Raw genomic sequence first — 14,447 nt, 5'->3', positions numbered from 1 at the left:
TTACTGGTCCCGAGACCAGTTTTCCCTTGGGGTTGGTGTTTGGTTGAGGAAACACAGACTCATGTTATGGAAGACTTGCAGCATCACAGGTCTTTGTTATACCCTGTGTTGTGAAAGTATTTAAGCAAAGTGTGCACAGTTTTGATATTCAAGTACATGGGCTGGGCACTCAGAAGTGCAGAACTACAGCAACAGGACAGATAACTTGATTCTAATGTGAGGTTGTTTTTTAGGTTTGTTTGTTTGAGGTTTTTTGTTTGTTTCTTTTGTTTGTTTATTTGTTTGTTTTTACAAGATACCTGTTTAAAATCCACCCCATGCAGCAAAAATATGCCTGGTATTATTGGGCACTAGAGATGACTTTTAGCCTCTTTGTGCTGTGGTAACTCCTGTCTTTTTTGACATTTGGACATTTTTCTTTTTTCCCCTCTAACTATCTGAGTAGCATTGCACTCGAGTGTAAGAATGGCCCTTTTAGGGAGAAATGTGCTACTGTACCTTTCTTATTTGCTTATCTTTTTCCCACTGCTTGTTCTTTGCATTTGAATCATCACAGCAAATTTTGCAGACCATTTTCTGTTAAAAGCATGTGCTCAAAGAATTGGCTGACCACAGCTACTCTGAGGAATAAAATGGACACAGTCAAGACCCATCCATTTCCTGGTAAGTGACAAATGAGTGATTTACCTCTCATGCCTATTTCTGCACATTGTAAGGTAGGTGGACACTATGAATTGTAGCAGAAACAACAGTGCTGGGGTGTTATTTATCACAAGGCTTCTGCAGGCTTTTGATTTAGGAGTTTTGTGATATCATAAACAGGCCATGGCAGTGGCCATTTCAGTTGAACTGTATCCTGTAACATTGCTAGTAGCTTTTTATCTGATTTCAAAAAGTGAGACCTCTCTCTTTGGAAAAATCTCGGAGTGGGTATTAAATAGGATTTTGAAGTAGTGGGCCAGAACCCTGTCTGGGGTAAGCAGCCACAGCTCCACTAATTTCTAATGGATCTGTGTTGAGTTGCACCAGCTGAACATCTGGTCCCCAGTTCACACAACCAAAGCCATTAACCCCTCCCTGTCAGACACAGTGAGCATTATGCATCTGAAAATCCAAATGCCTTGGGCTAGAGTTAATCTGAATTCTTCTTCTGAAGCTGTGTTTGCTTTGTGTTTCTGTTCATCATTTTAATTTTGTGGTGGAAGTCTTGTTTGTGCATCTTTATGCATCAGAGTCTACTGCCCTTTCAGAGAGAGCTTGCTCTGAAAGAGTTAATAATTTCAACCTGTTTTCAGCTGGAATGAAGAAACTGGTTCCTCTGTATCCCTGCTTTCTATTCTTTTGTTGGCCTACTTCCCTCTGCTTGCATTTTGCATTCCTAATGCCATGAATAAATCAGGACCCAAGGATTTAGAAGGTGCCACAGCTGTAACCACTCAGAAAATGGAATCTGTGAGGCTTGTGCTGCAGCTCAAACAACTGCCAATCTGCGTGCTCCTGAACTCTTCTAATAACATTGAACTGCCACCAAAATAAAATTCACTTTGTCTTTTTTCATGCAATGTTTGGGATTTTTGTGCCTCTACCCAGTGTCTCCTCACTTGGTTGCCTTTGTCTTTTAGGCAAAACTCAGTTTTAAGGCCTCTGGGGCAGGGTAATCACCTCCTGGCTGCTGTGACAAAACGGCTTATCACAAATCTGTGCACAGTGGAGACAGGAGCAAGGGAAACTGTGGGATCTGACCTGGCAAAGGGTTCATTTTCTCCATAGAATCACAGCACAGAGAAACTCCTGCCTGGCTGTTGTCCTAGATCTTCTGATAACTTGTCATTAATAATACACACTGGGCTGATTTGTAGCTCCATGTCTCCTGAGAGAGTGTGTGAGAGAGCTTTTTATGTGCTCTTTAGTCAGAGGATGCATCTAGTCTGGATGAACAATAACAGAGATTGTTCTTTAAGATATTCATCACCCAAAGCAAGATTTTTACCAAAGTCTTCAAGTATTTTCTTCCAGGAAAGATGACTTATGTTGCACCAATGGGTTTCCTTCATTGTGGCTCTGCTTTTTAAAATGGAAGCAACAACTATGTTCTGATGAAGGTAGGATGCTACCAAACCTTGCTTTTGACCAAGAATGCCTTTTATGTCCTTAGCATTTGGTGATGTGGTTTTGGGCACAGGATTCCTGAGAGAACTGTGTGTAGCTGTTAGACCTGTCCAAGTAATTATAGTTGGCAAGGGAGGTGTTGAAGTACACAAATAACATCCTGCAAGATGTGTGTGTACCTTGTGAAGATGCCTCTCTGCCTCTCAGCTTCCTGTCTTGTAGGAGTAAAAAGTCTGCACAACAGAGGGTAAGATTTTTTTAAATAAAGGCTTTAATCTCCAGGCCTGCTCTTGCACAAATGTAGAAACCAAAACAGTTATCTTTAAAAAAAAGAAAAAAAAACTGCAGGTACCTACACAGGCTCTAAATACCATCTTAACCTTGACAGTGTTTAGAAATCTGTAGGCTGAGGCGTGATCCCATTCTGCAGCTGAATGAGTGAACATGCATCAGGCAAGCTGTGGCACCTGCCAGAAACGTGACACAGGATGGGCTGTTCCAGCACAGCCTCACTCATGGGATATTTAAGTCACTGTAACGTGGCTGAGCTCCTGAGCTTCAGGCACTGGGTTTAGGCTGCAAATTGCAACAGATACTTTGAAAAATTTTACTCTCTGCCCAAATCCTTTGGGCTCTTCCTTTCAAGAATTAAGGGATAAGCTTCTGCTGTGAACATATATTTTTATGTGCAGCTGTATCCCTGCGCAGCCTGACTTGCTCTGCTCCAGTGTCTGCTGCCAGTGTGATCTCTGCAGGAAGAGGCTGCTCTCTGCAGGTTTCCTGCCAGCCCTCTCTCCCGAGTCTCTGGGCCTGTACCATCCCCATCATGGTTTTTGTGCACGGATCACTAAGCAGTTTCCTTTCTCTCAGGGCACCTCTGTTCTGTGTCCAAGTGAATCTTCAGCAGCTCCTGTGTGATTGCTTTCCTGCTCCTTTGAGTGCACGGCCCAGCAAATCAGGAGGGGGATGGAAAGCACATTGTAAACGTGTTGACAGCTTTTGAAGAACAAAACAGCCCCTGAAATCTGCCTTGTCTGCCTTACCCTCCTCTCCTGCATGCTTTTGTTTTCTTCTCTACCATTTTCTCCTTTCTCTTTTCTTTCTCCATCTCTTCCCCCAAATTCTTTTACACTCTTTTGACACCCTCTCCTCTTTCTTTTGGCACTTGCTGCTCTGAAAAGATTTCCTTCCTCCCTTATAGTCTCTATTTCTCATTTGGGGGGATTGTTTCAAGGCCTGTGGGGGAACAAATGAAAAGGGGGATTAATTCTGTTTCTGAGTGCATGGCTTGCATCAGTTCTCTGCCCATTCTTCTCTCTCACCCCAGGTACCATGTGTTTAGAAAGTACCCTGCTGTTTTTCTAAATGCTTTCAGCAGGGTAGAATCTGCTCTGGGAAGGTTTTTGTGCTTATTCATGCTAGCAAAAGTATTTATATCAGTTATTTAAACAAAACAAGAAAAAAAGCCCCCAGGATGTTACAATATCCAGTCAACTAAATTATTTTCTCAGGGCCCTAATTCTAGTTTTGTTCCTTCTTGTTGAAGGGAGGCTCTTTGTGCTCTGCTCCCAACCTGCTGGGCTGTCTAATGTACTGGAATTGATGGGCAGGTCTGTCCCTTTGTGCAAGACTTGTTCCTCTGGCTTCCCCTTCCCAGGTAGGAACAGCACAACCGCTGAGATCAGTGATCCTGAACCCAAACAGAGCTACAGCCGTTTGGATGTGGGCAGCTGTGAGAGAACACAGTGCTGTCTGATGCTTTAATTAGGAGGAGACTCAGGTGAGGGAGCCCTGTGTCTGAGGAAAACGGGGATTTGTAGGCTCTTGGGGAGAAATTGGATTTTTTCAAGCCATAAGGGACCTTGTCCTGGCTCACAAGCCTCGCACTAAACTCTTCTTCAGCAGATGGATCCACAAGGACTGTGGGTGTATGGCTCTAGGGAAAGTGCTCTTCTTGGTGTCTGCCTGTATTCTCCTTTTAACAAGGATAAGTCTACATTCTGTTCCTGGCTAAAGCATCTATCTCTAAACCACTTTAATTGGGATAAATGGATAAACTTGAGCTTTACTCTGAAAGGGAAAGAATGTACCAAAGTTTCCAAAGGATGGTAACAATACTTTCTCTTCTGTACCAGAGAGATGTACTTTCTCTTTCAGGGGATGTGGTGTTGCAAAGAAGCACAATTTGGGAACCAATTCCCCATGACAAGAACTATTTTAGAAGATAAAGTTAATTGGTGGGAATTTATGGGAAGAAAAATGTAAAAGTAATAGCCTTTACTTATATTGGACCCTGAAGTTTTATACTGAAAATGTGAACTTTAGGTAATGTTTATTGTTTGGTTGGTAATGCAAGAGTAATTATTGGATATTATGGATATGGATTTGGATATGTTACCCAAAGTTATGGATAGTCCAGCTTACAAGTGATTGATAATACTGGCTTTGTATATGGAGAATGTAATACAGAATTTAGGCTGAAAGCAAATACAGCCCTTATTTCCAGCTTTTAAAACTTTCAAACTAAAAATACGGTCTGTGTGTGTGTGTGTCTCTCTATATGTCAGTTTTATGTTCAAGCCTTATGAAACCCGTCCCAAATTTTACCTATTGTATGATTGTACACTGTATTTAGAACTGTGCATATTGAGATATCCTTGTTGGGAGGGAGGACATTGTTAGTTTTCCTAACAAGGTATTTCTGTTTGCTGTTTCATGAACAGAAAATGTCTGAAATGTTTCATTAGGGGAATACATAAAGTAAGTCCCACTGTATCTTCTGGAAGCTGAGCTCTTGGAGTTCCTTGGGAGATTTTTTTTTTTTTTGGCTTAAGTTCTCTTCAGAACTCAAAGTACACCAAATTTAGCCTCTCATCTCAGAAACCTTCCCATACACTTAAAAAAGTTGTAGTGCTTATGTGAAAACTGCGATTATGACACATCCGAGCTGGTCTCCCTCGTTCCCCTTGAGTTCTCAATTCCTCCTCTCCTTGCCCTAATTTTATCCTTAAAACAGAAAATATTGGAGGACTTGGGAAGATGTTCCCAGCCCTGGAAGCAACTCTCCCAGCAGAGACTCTGGTTTGCCTCATAATTTAAACTAAACTGACACAAGAGATTTTTTTTTTCTCTACTGCATTTAAACAATCAATAATTTAGGATGCTTGTACAGGAAAGCACCTTGTTTTTGTGGTTCATGCTGTCTGTTCATATCTCTGTGCTGTCTGTGTTGTGTGCATGTGTAAATTGGCTTCATATGTTTATCCATGTTGTCATGTCCCTTACAGCTGCTGGTGGTGACAGACACATGCTGCCATTGGATTTGGCCATGTCTCTCTGGAGAATGGTGTCTTTGGAGTTGCCTGGACATTCCTTCCACACTCTGCTGTGATTTCCCCCTCACTCTCCTTATTTAACCCAAGATTTCCTATTTGTGTGTGTGCACAAAAATAGCCCAGCAGAGTCTCTGCTCATTTTTGTCTTCTGATCCATATCTGGGTTTTTTTTTTTTTTTTTTTTTTTGGTCTAAATAGAGCTTTCCAGGAGGGATTTTATTGCATCAGTACAGCTGTTGTGGAAGCAGGAGCTATTGAAGACGCTTTTAAGAGCAGAAGGTGTGGAGTGAATAAGTGTTCTGGGGTTGGTACTCCAAGTATTCAGTGTTGCTCCTTTTGGAACCAATGATAAGGAGGTTGCTATTTTAAAATCTCCTTTCAGTGTAGTTGCAGGAGTTCTCTGTGCCTCACTGTGCTCTGCTCCTGACTCCTGGTGCACCCATCTGGGATGAAAGGAGAACTTCCTTAGGGTTGGCCACCCACCTGCTGCAGGTTCTAGCTGGTGCCATCACAAGGAGCTCACTGGTTTCTTGTGGACTCTCTCAAACATATTTTACACAAGATCAGCTATATTTTGAGTTTTAAACTTCTCCATGTTTATATTGGTGACCTAGAAAAGCTTTTGATCCGTTTGCCTCCCCATGGTGTGGGATTAAAGTTTTGCTCTGAAAGGTGCCCAAGCTGGCTGAAAGGTGGCCATGGGCTCCCCACCCTGTCGGGCACAGCCCTGGGGTGGGCTGGGCACTGTCCCTCTGTGCAGCCCCATTGTCCTTAAACCCACCGGAAGCCCTGTGGTGCTGCAGAGAGTTTGCCAGTTGTTATTTCCATCGCTGGCTTGACCAGGAGTGATTTTTCAGGAATATAGTGGAGTTGTGAAGCTGTTACAGTGCTGGTTCTGAGTGAACCTGCATTTTAGAATACACCTGAGATGGGGAATAAATGTGCAGAAATGGAAAATGTTTACAAACAGCACTGATATTTCTGGATAGCATAACTGTGTAAGCAGAAACATAACATCTTTAGTCTGTCAACTCTGGGGAAAAAAAAGGGCTAAGACTCATTAAAGACTGTTCTGACAAGGACCAGGAAGATTGTATTTTCTGACTTTTAATTTTCCCATGGAGAGGCTGAGACAGTCTAGTGCTTAAAACAGGGAGCTGGGATTACATTTGAATCCTCTTTCTCACCAAGTAATTTAATTCTGTTTCTTTTTGTGTTATATGAAAATAACATCACTTGGTGGCTTGAGCAGTTTGAAATCCTTGGGTGGAATGATCTGAAGAACTGTAAACTGTTATCTATGGACCAAAATCCCAACTCTGTATCTGTTTGTGTCCTCATCCAAGCTAGCAGCTCAAATCCTCCTGTTTCTTGTGAGCTGAGCTGAGATACCCTGACATTTAAAAGATCTCCCCAACCTGGAGAATTGCCTCCTTCCTTTATTTATTTTTCTTTTCTAAGAAGAACAGGGAGCATACCCGAAATTAAGTGATAATCCTATTTTTGCTCCTTAACTTTAATTTTAAAATGGACTATTCTTAAATTATAAAAATCTTGTGTCAGATACCCAAATTGTGCTTAAGGAAGGAGGCGAATGTGTCTGGCATTTTGCAGCACACGCGTGGCCATATTTAACCCAAAATGAGAGCCGCGAGGCGGTGGGAGATGTCGGCGAGCAGAGGGAAGCGTGGCTGAGCCCAGCAGCCCGTGTCAGGTCTCCAGAGGTCAGACCAGGCGCTTCCAGTGCGTTTGTACATCTCCCCTCCTCCCTTTTCTTTCCCCCTTTCCATGTGTATTTTGTCTCCTCCTCCCGTGCGTGCCTGTCTTTGCATCCCCGCTCTTCCCCCTCCCCTGCTCGCCGTCGGTCGCCGGCCGGGCCGGCCGCTCGCTGGGCTCGTCCCCGCTCCCCGCCGCCTTCTGCCGAGTCAAGGGTACGTCTGTGGAGCCGGCGAGGTGCCGTGGCGGTGATGCGATCGCATAGCAACACGGCAGCCGGGGCGGCGGCGGAGGAGAGGCGGCGGTGCTGAGCCTCAGCATGCAGCCCTGCCCCAGGGGCTCCTGTGCTGATTCACCCCAGCCCCGCTGCCCCCGCGGCCCGGGCCCGGCGCGCTCCAAGGTAGGCCACGGCAGCGTTTGCTGCCCGCTCACGTCCTGCCTGCGCTGGAAGAGGGGAGAATTCGGACGGGTGGTTTGAACTGGGAAATGCGCTCTTTGGGGGTGTGCGTGTCCCTTGGCTGCCCGTGCATGTGCGGGTGAGGAAACTTGCGGAGAAGAAAAGAGGGGTGTCGGGGCGAGAGCAAGAGAGGTGGCCAAGACCATTTCCACGAGGGAGAGGCTAGGGACCGGTTAGGGATGCGGATTCCCGAGGCGGACAGCAGTCTCCTGCAGCCCGGTGTGCCCGGCCGTGGTGCTCTGCACAGCGAAGGTTTATTCACCCTGGCAGTGTTTCTGAAGGGCTGCTCCGGGCAGGGTGCGTGGTGGCCTTCTAGCATCTTCCTGGGAGGATCGGGCAGCAGGGCGAGGCAGGCACCCGAATATTGCTCAGGTAGTGAGCAAGGATCAGCCCACAGTCCCAGCTCTGCCCTTTCCATTCACTACCTTACACGGTCCAGCCTCGCTCCTTTATGTGGCCGCCCTCCCCTCCCCCAGCTTCTCCCCAGCTCCTTTCACTCGTCCTTCCTCCTCCTCCCTTCTCAAGGGCTTGTATTGCCACCACTGACCTTCCCCTGGATGCAGGCAGCCCTGACCGACTGCAGGATTGCCTGCAGGAAGCACAGGACCTTTCCTGCTCCCCGGGGCTCTGCACTCTGCCTCCCTGTCCCTGGCAGACAGGACAGCCTGGGCTGTGGTTTCTCAAGATTTAGTGCCACAGATTATTACTGGTGCCCAGTCCAGCCTGTTTCCTTCAGCTTTCCCTCCAGTACAGCATCACAGCTGTGGAGGTCCTCTGGTGGAAGTGGCAGCGTGGTATGTGTGGGGTTTCAATGCTGAGATTGCCCATGTGCAGTGACAGGGGTGTGGAGCAATTACTCCCACTCCCTTAAATGCCACGCTTTCCCTGGGAGAAACCAATGTTTGTTTGTATTTTGAGTTTTAGTGATGAAAAAAAAAAGGTCTAGTCAGTTTTTGGTTAGTTTGTTTTCCTTGTGCCCTAATCCAAGGTCCCTCACACCAGTCCTGCTGCTGCTCACCTCTTTATCTTGGACCTGTGAGAGTTCTTGTTTGGTTATTCTCATTGACGGCCTTTCCTGCCTGACCATAGTGCCCTTGAGGGCTGTTGAGGAAGCTGTGTGAGGTCCCAGCCACCAGGTTCAGCTGTCCTGGGGGGGGTTTCCATTCTCCAGGCACTCACGTGTGCTTGTGTGCCCACCATGGCTCTGGTGCCATCTCACACCCTCCCCTGCCAGCTCCCTGTGCTGAAAGCTCTTTCTCTGCTGCTGTGGGAGCTGTCCAGGCAGGCTTCTGGAGACAGCAGGCATGTGGTGGCACTCTGGAAAGGAATTGGACCACAGTCCCATTTTGCAGCAGTGTCCAGGAACGTGGGTGCCTGGAGTGCTGGGAGGGGAAGCGTTGGAGTGTTGCTGTGATGTGATGCTGTGTTCAGGTCCTCTCTGTCAGCTGAAGGAGCTGAGATGGGATGAGGATCATGTCTCTGGAATAATGCCTGAGAAGGATCAATGCTGCTCTCTAAAACTGGCCAGGGCTGTAACTGTCACTGGGGCTGCTCAGGTTGGAGTGGCTCTTTGCAAAACCAAACAAAGTGAGACAGGGAAAGGATTAAATGAATGGGTTCAAACAAAACTCCTGACTTCTGGAGACGTATGGTGAATTTCCGGATATAGTCATGTTTTGAGAAATACAAATTCAAGGCTTCCACTTTAGCCTGGATGTCTATGATAAAAGCATAACAGAGGAATTATAACTCTTGTGAAATAAGACATACTGGCCAGAAAGAACTCAGTCTTCCAAAAACTCTCATTTTCATAAGTGTACGAAGATGAAACCAGTCTTTTCAGAATTGAGCCAAAATTGCTCCATCCCATTTTCCTTTGCTGTTTCCATTTGCATAAGAATAAGGTCACTCTGACACATCTCAAGTAGGGACAGGAAATGTGGCTCCATGGGGCACACAGCCTGGCCATAAAATTCATGGCCTCAGAAGGCCAGAGAGCCTTGTGCTTTGGCAGGGAGTTTATTATAAAGACGACCTTGGGGGCAAGGTAGAGTATTCAGTTTAGAGAAGCAGGTGCCAGCTTTACAGTGAGAATGAGAAGCAAAGTGCCAAGGCAGCCCGGAGTCAGCAGCATTGCCTTGGCCATCAGAACTGAGTGTGGGTGTGCTCTTCCCACTGTTGTTGATCAGTTACACAGCGTGGCAAATGGGTGATGTGCTTTTCACAATGCAGCAAAACTTGTTTGCTGCTTCCAGCAGCAGGGAAGGGAAGGTTCAGGTGCTTAGAGGAGAAAGGCAAAGGCAAGGCTTGAGGTTTTTACTGGTTTAAATTGGCAGGTTTCAGGGCTACAGGAGCCACGTTTCTGAAGGAATGTTCAATTTTTATGCTTTTTCTTTTATTTGATGCAACCTTCTTTCAGTCATTAAGCAAGTGATTTCCCCCTGTTCTGCTGTCCCTCTTGGGAGGTTGCTGCTTGCTCTTCTCCTGCTCCTTCTGTCTGTCAAGTCTAGCAGGCAGCAGCTTCTCTGTGTCCAGCACAGCAGGGCTGTGGGCTCGCAGCTGGGTCCCCTGCCTGCTTGAGTCATTATTTCAGTACTTTAAGCTGCTAAGAGATGGGAAGAGTTCCTGGGAAAAGTGAGCTTTAGAGGGAGCAACTTAAAACCCAGCTGGGAGTCTGAAACAACATGCAAAAGAAATTCAGGTTTTTCAATCTTCCTTAAAAAAATTCCCTAAGTTATTTTTGAGCCTAGAGAGGGGTAGTCAGTTTTGCATGACCATGTTGTGGGCATACACCCACACTCACCTGGTGAGGTGAGGACATCATCATCACCACAGTTTCCCAGTGCAAAGCCAACTGGTGAAATTTTTCAGTTTGAGATTGTGTGAGTGTGTATATTCTGTTGCTTAGGAAAATGGAGAGCGAGTGAGCCAGGGGAAAGGATGCTGCTGCCTTATTAAGATGTATGGCACCTGTTTATCCATTGAATTAAAATAACATTTTGGTTTTGAGCTCCAGGTCCAAGTGGCCATTTAAGAAAGGAGCTCATTAGATATAAGAGTCCCCACTTGACCCACCCTCAGTGACTAACACATCTTCTGTGCTGCTTGCTCACTACCAGATAAAACCTTGGCTGTATGTTACTTCTCATGGACAGGTGCTTAATTGAATCACCCTTCATTTTAATTAATAAAGGGGACCTGGCTCTTTGGTGGAAGTGCAGTGTGAAGCCCAGCTTTGGCCTCTGAGATTTTTAACTGTCAGATGATGGGGTTGGAAATGCTCCCACATGTGGAATATTGTTGACAGTCCCCTTTCAGGGTACATGGGAGCACGTAACAGCCTGGAGAATGTTGGGATGATTTTTGTGGGAGTGTGTTTGGGTATCTATTCTGGGTTTGTAAAGAGATGGAGATGAAGGGCCCGTGCTCTGAGAGGGAACTGTGTTGTTTTTATGTTGATCCCACTGGGACGAAGGTTGCTTTTCTCTCACCAAACCTTGACCAGTGGGGTCTTGGGAAGTAGATCGTCTGGCCTGCGATCTCAGGCTTAAATTATTTACTTACAAGCGCAGAAAATAATTTTTTGGTGAAACAGGATGTGTTGTTAAGCTGTCGAGGGAGTCCTGCTGTCTGTCAGCCTGGGAATGCTGCCTTTGTTAGCATCTACATGGGAGCTGGACTCTGAAATACCCACAAGCCTCCCACCTTTCCCCTGAAAGGACACTGAACATGCTGAGCTAAAATGTTATTACTTCTCTGTACAGTTAGTCAAACAACAACAAAGTCATTAACATTTCCAGCAGCAGGGAACATGTTTGTATTTCCACTCCCTTCATGGGATAAAGGCTGAGCTGAGCTGCCTTGTCTCAAGATGTTCCCATATTTTTTTCCTTATAGGCCAAGATCTGAAGTGGAAAGTGTCAGGGAAGAATGTCTACAAGCAAATTAGGAATTCAAAGCATAAACCGTGTGATTGAGAGACCTCTTGACCTGTCTGCTGTGTTTGCTGCTGTTATGTGTGGTAGAGAGCTGGAAATTCAGCATCTGACGTGACACCCTATTGCCTGGGACAGGTTTCTGATCCTGGGGGGTGGCTTTAGCCACGGAGGGTCAGCTGCAGTGTGAATTCTCTCAATGTTTGAGAGAGTTTGGACATGAGTTCCTATCAGGAGGATTTTAAACCAATGCAGCAGAATTGGAGAATTCTGTGTACCATGTGCACTGGTGGGAAGCTGTCACCTCCCTTTTGGCTGGGATGGAGAAGAGGTGCTGCAGGAGCTGGGACAGCTCTCCAGCCAGCCAGGGATGCTGCTGCAGCAGGTCTGGAAAGCAGAGGGAGCCCAGAGATCCCTGAGTGGTGCAGTGAGTTGTGTGACAGAGCTGAAGCAGAGCTGGTTGAGCAAAGGCTATTCCAGCTGCCTTTGTCAGACTGCCTGGAAAGAAGGGAGTGGGACAGGCTCTTCAGTGCTGAATTTGTAACAGGTACAGCTCACGTAGGAAGAGAAAAAAGGCAATTATTTTGGTTTTAATACCTTTAATGCCCAAGCATTCAACTGTTGAAAAGTAAAACCCAGATTTTTGGCTTTCTTGTTTTTCAACTAGAGGATCATCAAGGTCTCATCTTGGTAGTGCTTTGGGTACTGAAGTGTTTGGAAGCTCTAACACAGCACTGTGGAACATGTACTGCTTCATCTCTTAGGGTGTTCTGAGAGCAGAGGCAAGTGCTGGGTGCTTTTCATGGGGGAGGATGCAAAGCAGCACCAGGTAAGGAGGTTGTACCTGGTGCTTCTCAGGACTGCTCTGACCTCCTTTGTGCCTGGAGTGGGACCTCCAGCATAGATAGGTGAGAGACACCAGTGGAAAGGGTTTCCCTCCTTGCTGTCTCCACTGTGTGAGTGCAGTGCCCCAGCCCCTGCTCCATGGTGACTCTACAGCTGCTTCTTGCAGTGTCCACCTGTGGAAATGCTCACCTGCTTCTGCTCGCCTGAGCCTTGATGTTTGTTCTGCTTGCACAGAAATGTGCCCGGGGGACCAAGCTCACTTTATATCAGTTTGAACAGCCTGACCACATTGTTCCCTGAGTCCTCCAAAGGAGAATCTCACAACTCCTTTTCAATTAGAGGCTTGGAGTAGGCTGTGGGGATGATAGCTTTTGTTGTCTGCACTTCAATCTGGTTTGTATGATGTTGAACCTTGGCTGTCGTGTGCTGGGTCTCCAGCACCAACCTAAAGCAGAGTGCAGGGGGTGAATGGTGGTGTGGGAGAGGCAAAGTGGATCACAGGTTTGGCTCTTGACAGGCGTAGGCATCAGGCAGTAGGAATTTAGCCAGGAAGCATCCACAAAATCTCTGCTCCACATGCTGCAGTGCCCAGCCCCAGAGCTGTACAGAAGCACTGAAGTAGGAGTGCCAGAACTGGAGCTGTTTTATGTGCCTCAGCAGAGAAGCAGAGCAGATCCAAGAGCATTTCTCCTTGCTTGGTTCCAGTAATAGCAGGGAATTTGGCAAGGGGTCACATGGAGCTGTTGGCTTGCCTGCAGACGTGCCTCTCCGTCTGGTTGTCTCTCTCTCCCCTGAGTGTGCTCCTTTCTGCTGGCTGCTGTGCAGCTCAGTCAGTTCCACATTATCTGGCTTCTCTTCCTCTGGGCTTTGTCTTTGCTGTTGCAGAGTGCCAAAGGGCAGCTGAGCCACTGCCCTCCAACCTGCTCCAGTGTTCGTGGCAGCAAGGTGTTGCACAGGACACGGCTGGGTAGTGCCCTTTGCTTGGCACTCGGCTTGTTCTGTGACTGCTGCCTTGGACAGGCTTTAGTTCCCTGTGCCATCTGTGTCCTGATGGGCTTTGCCATCCCTGGAGGAGTTCAAGGATCCAGCCCTCAGGAGGTGCAGCAATGGCTGCTCTTATTTCCACGATGCTGGCAGGGAGTGTGGACACGCTCCAAGTCCTACACGTGGATACCTGCAGGACCAGGGTTACCCACCCTGTCTCAGAGCTGCACCTGCCCCATGCATGCACATCTGTCGCTCAGCAAAATGCAGTCAGAGCAGAGCTCCTGACCTGCCCAGTACTGCTCCTGTTCTCTGGGCTGGTGGCAGCAACTGTCAGAGGCCAGGCTGTGCTGGGAGGACTAAAAGCAGAGAGCCCAGGTGCGTGTGCTGTTGGAGGGCTGGCTGAACTCCTCTGGCCAGCACACATCACTGCAGTTTCACTGCACTGTGCCACAGAAAAACCCAGGCCTCAGGATGGCAGCTGCAGTGAGGCACCACAGAACCTCACTGCAAAAGCCGTGCGTTTCCCCGTCCTGGGGAAGAGCTCAGTGGCATTCCTCTGTCAGAGGCTTTGAGGAAAAATAGCTTTCCACACCCTGAGAATTGTATCTTGGCTTCACTGAGTCTCATCCAGAGGTCATTTAGAGGAACAGAGCCCAAGTGGCACAGGCACTGGAGGGAAAGGAGGTGGTGTTACCTTCTGTCAGAAATCTTCTGTACCCTTGGGGTTGGGTGTGGTGAATTTGCACCAAGAGCCTGGAGGGCTTTGAAGACCCTGGAATTTATAATTGTTAATGTGGGTCTCATAATCCCCTCATAATCCCCTGCCTGCATGGGGAGAGGAGCAGGATACACACCCTGCAGTGTTCGTTGGTGCTCATGGGCAGGAGAGGGAGAGGACAAGACCTTGGACTGTCAGCCTGCTGGAGAGCTCAGCACAGGCTGTTCTGCTGAAAAGGGAGAGCATTATAGCTGTAAAAATCACTGAGAGATTAAAAAAAATCATAGGATAATCTCTTAATGTGTGTAATTGAGGGCAGAGAGGCAGCAAAGGCTCGGGCAGGG

At 47.1% G+C, this 14,447-nt stretch overlaps 1 protein-coding gene across 2 annotated transcripts in view; it reads left to right on the top strand.

The window, feature by feature from the left end:
* The first annotated feature begins 7,084 nt into the window (after positions 1-7,084).
* The window catches only part of DRP2 (dystrophin related protein 2), a 29,367-nt gene continuing 22,004 nt past the window's right edge, over positions 7,085-14,447 (top strand). The window contains exon 1 of one of the 2 annotated variants that reach the window (XM_038123006.1): positions 7,085-7,168. The gene's annotated coding sequence lies outside the window, so the exon portion shown is untranslated. Of the gene's footprint in view, positions 7,169-7,247; positions 7,561-14,447 lie in introns of those variants that run through there. The other variant, XM_038123005.1, reaches the window with a different exon arrangement.

Source organism: Motacilla alba, chromosome 4A, assembly GCF_015832195.1.
Source record: "Motacilla alba alba isolate MOTALB_02 chromosome 4A, Motacilla_alba_V1.0_pri, whole genome shotgun sequence".
Taxonomy (NCBI): Eukaryota; Metazoa; Chordata; class Aves; order Passeriformes; family Motacillidae; genus Motacilla; species Motacilla alba.
This window is presented reverse-complemented; position numbering and strand designations above follow the sequence as displayed.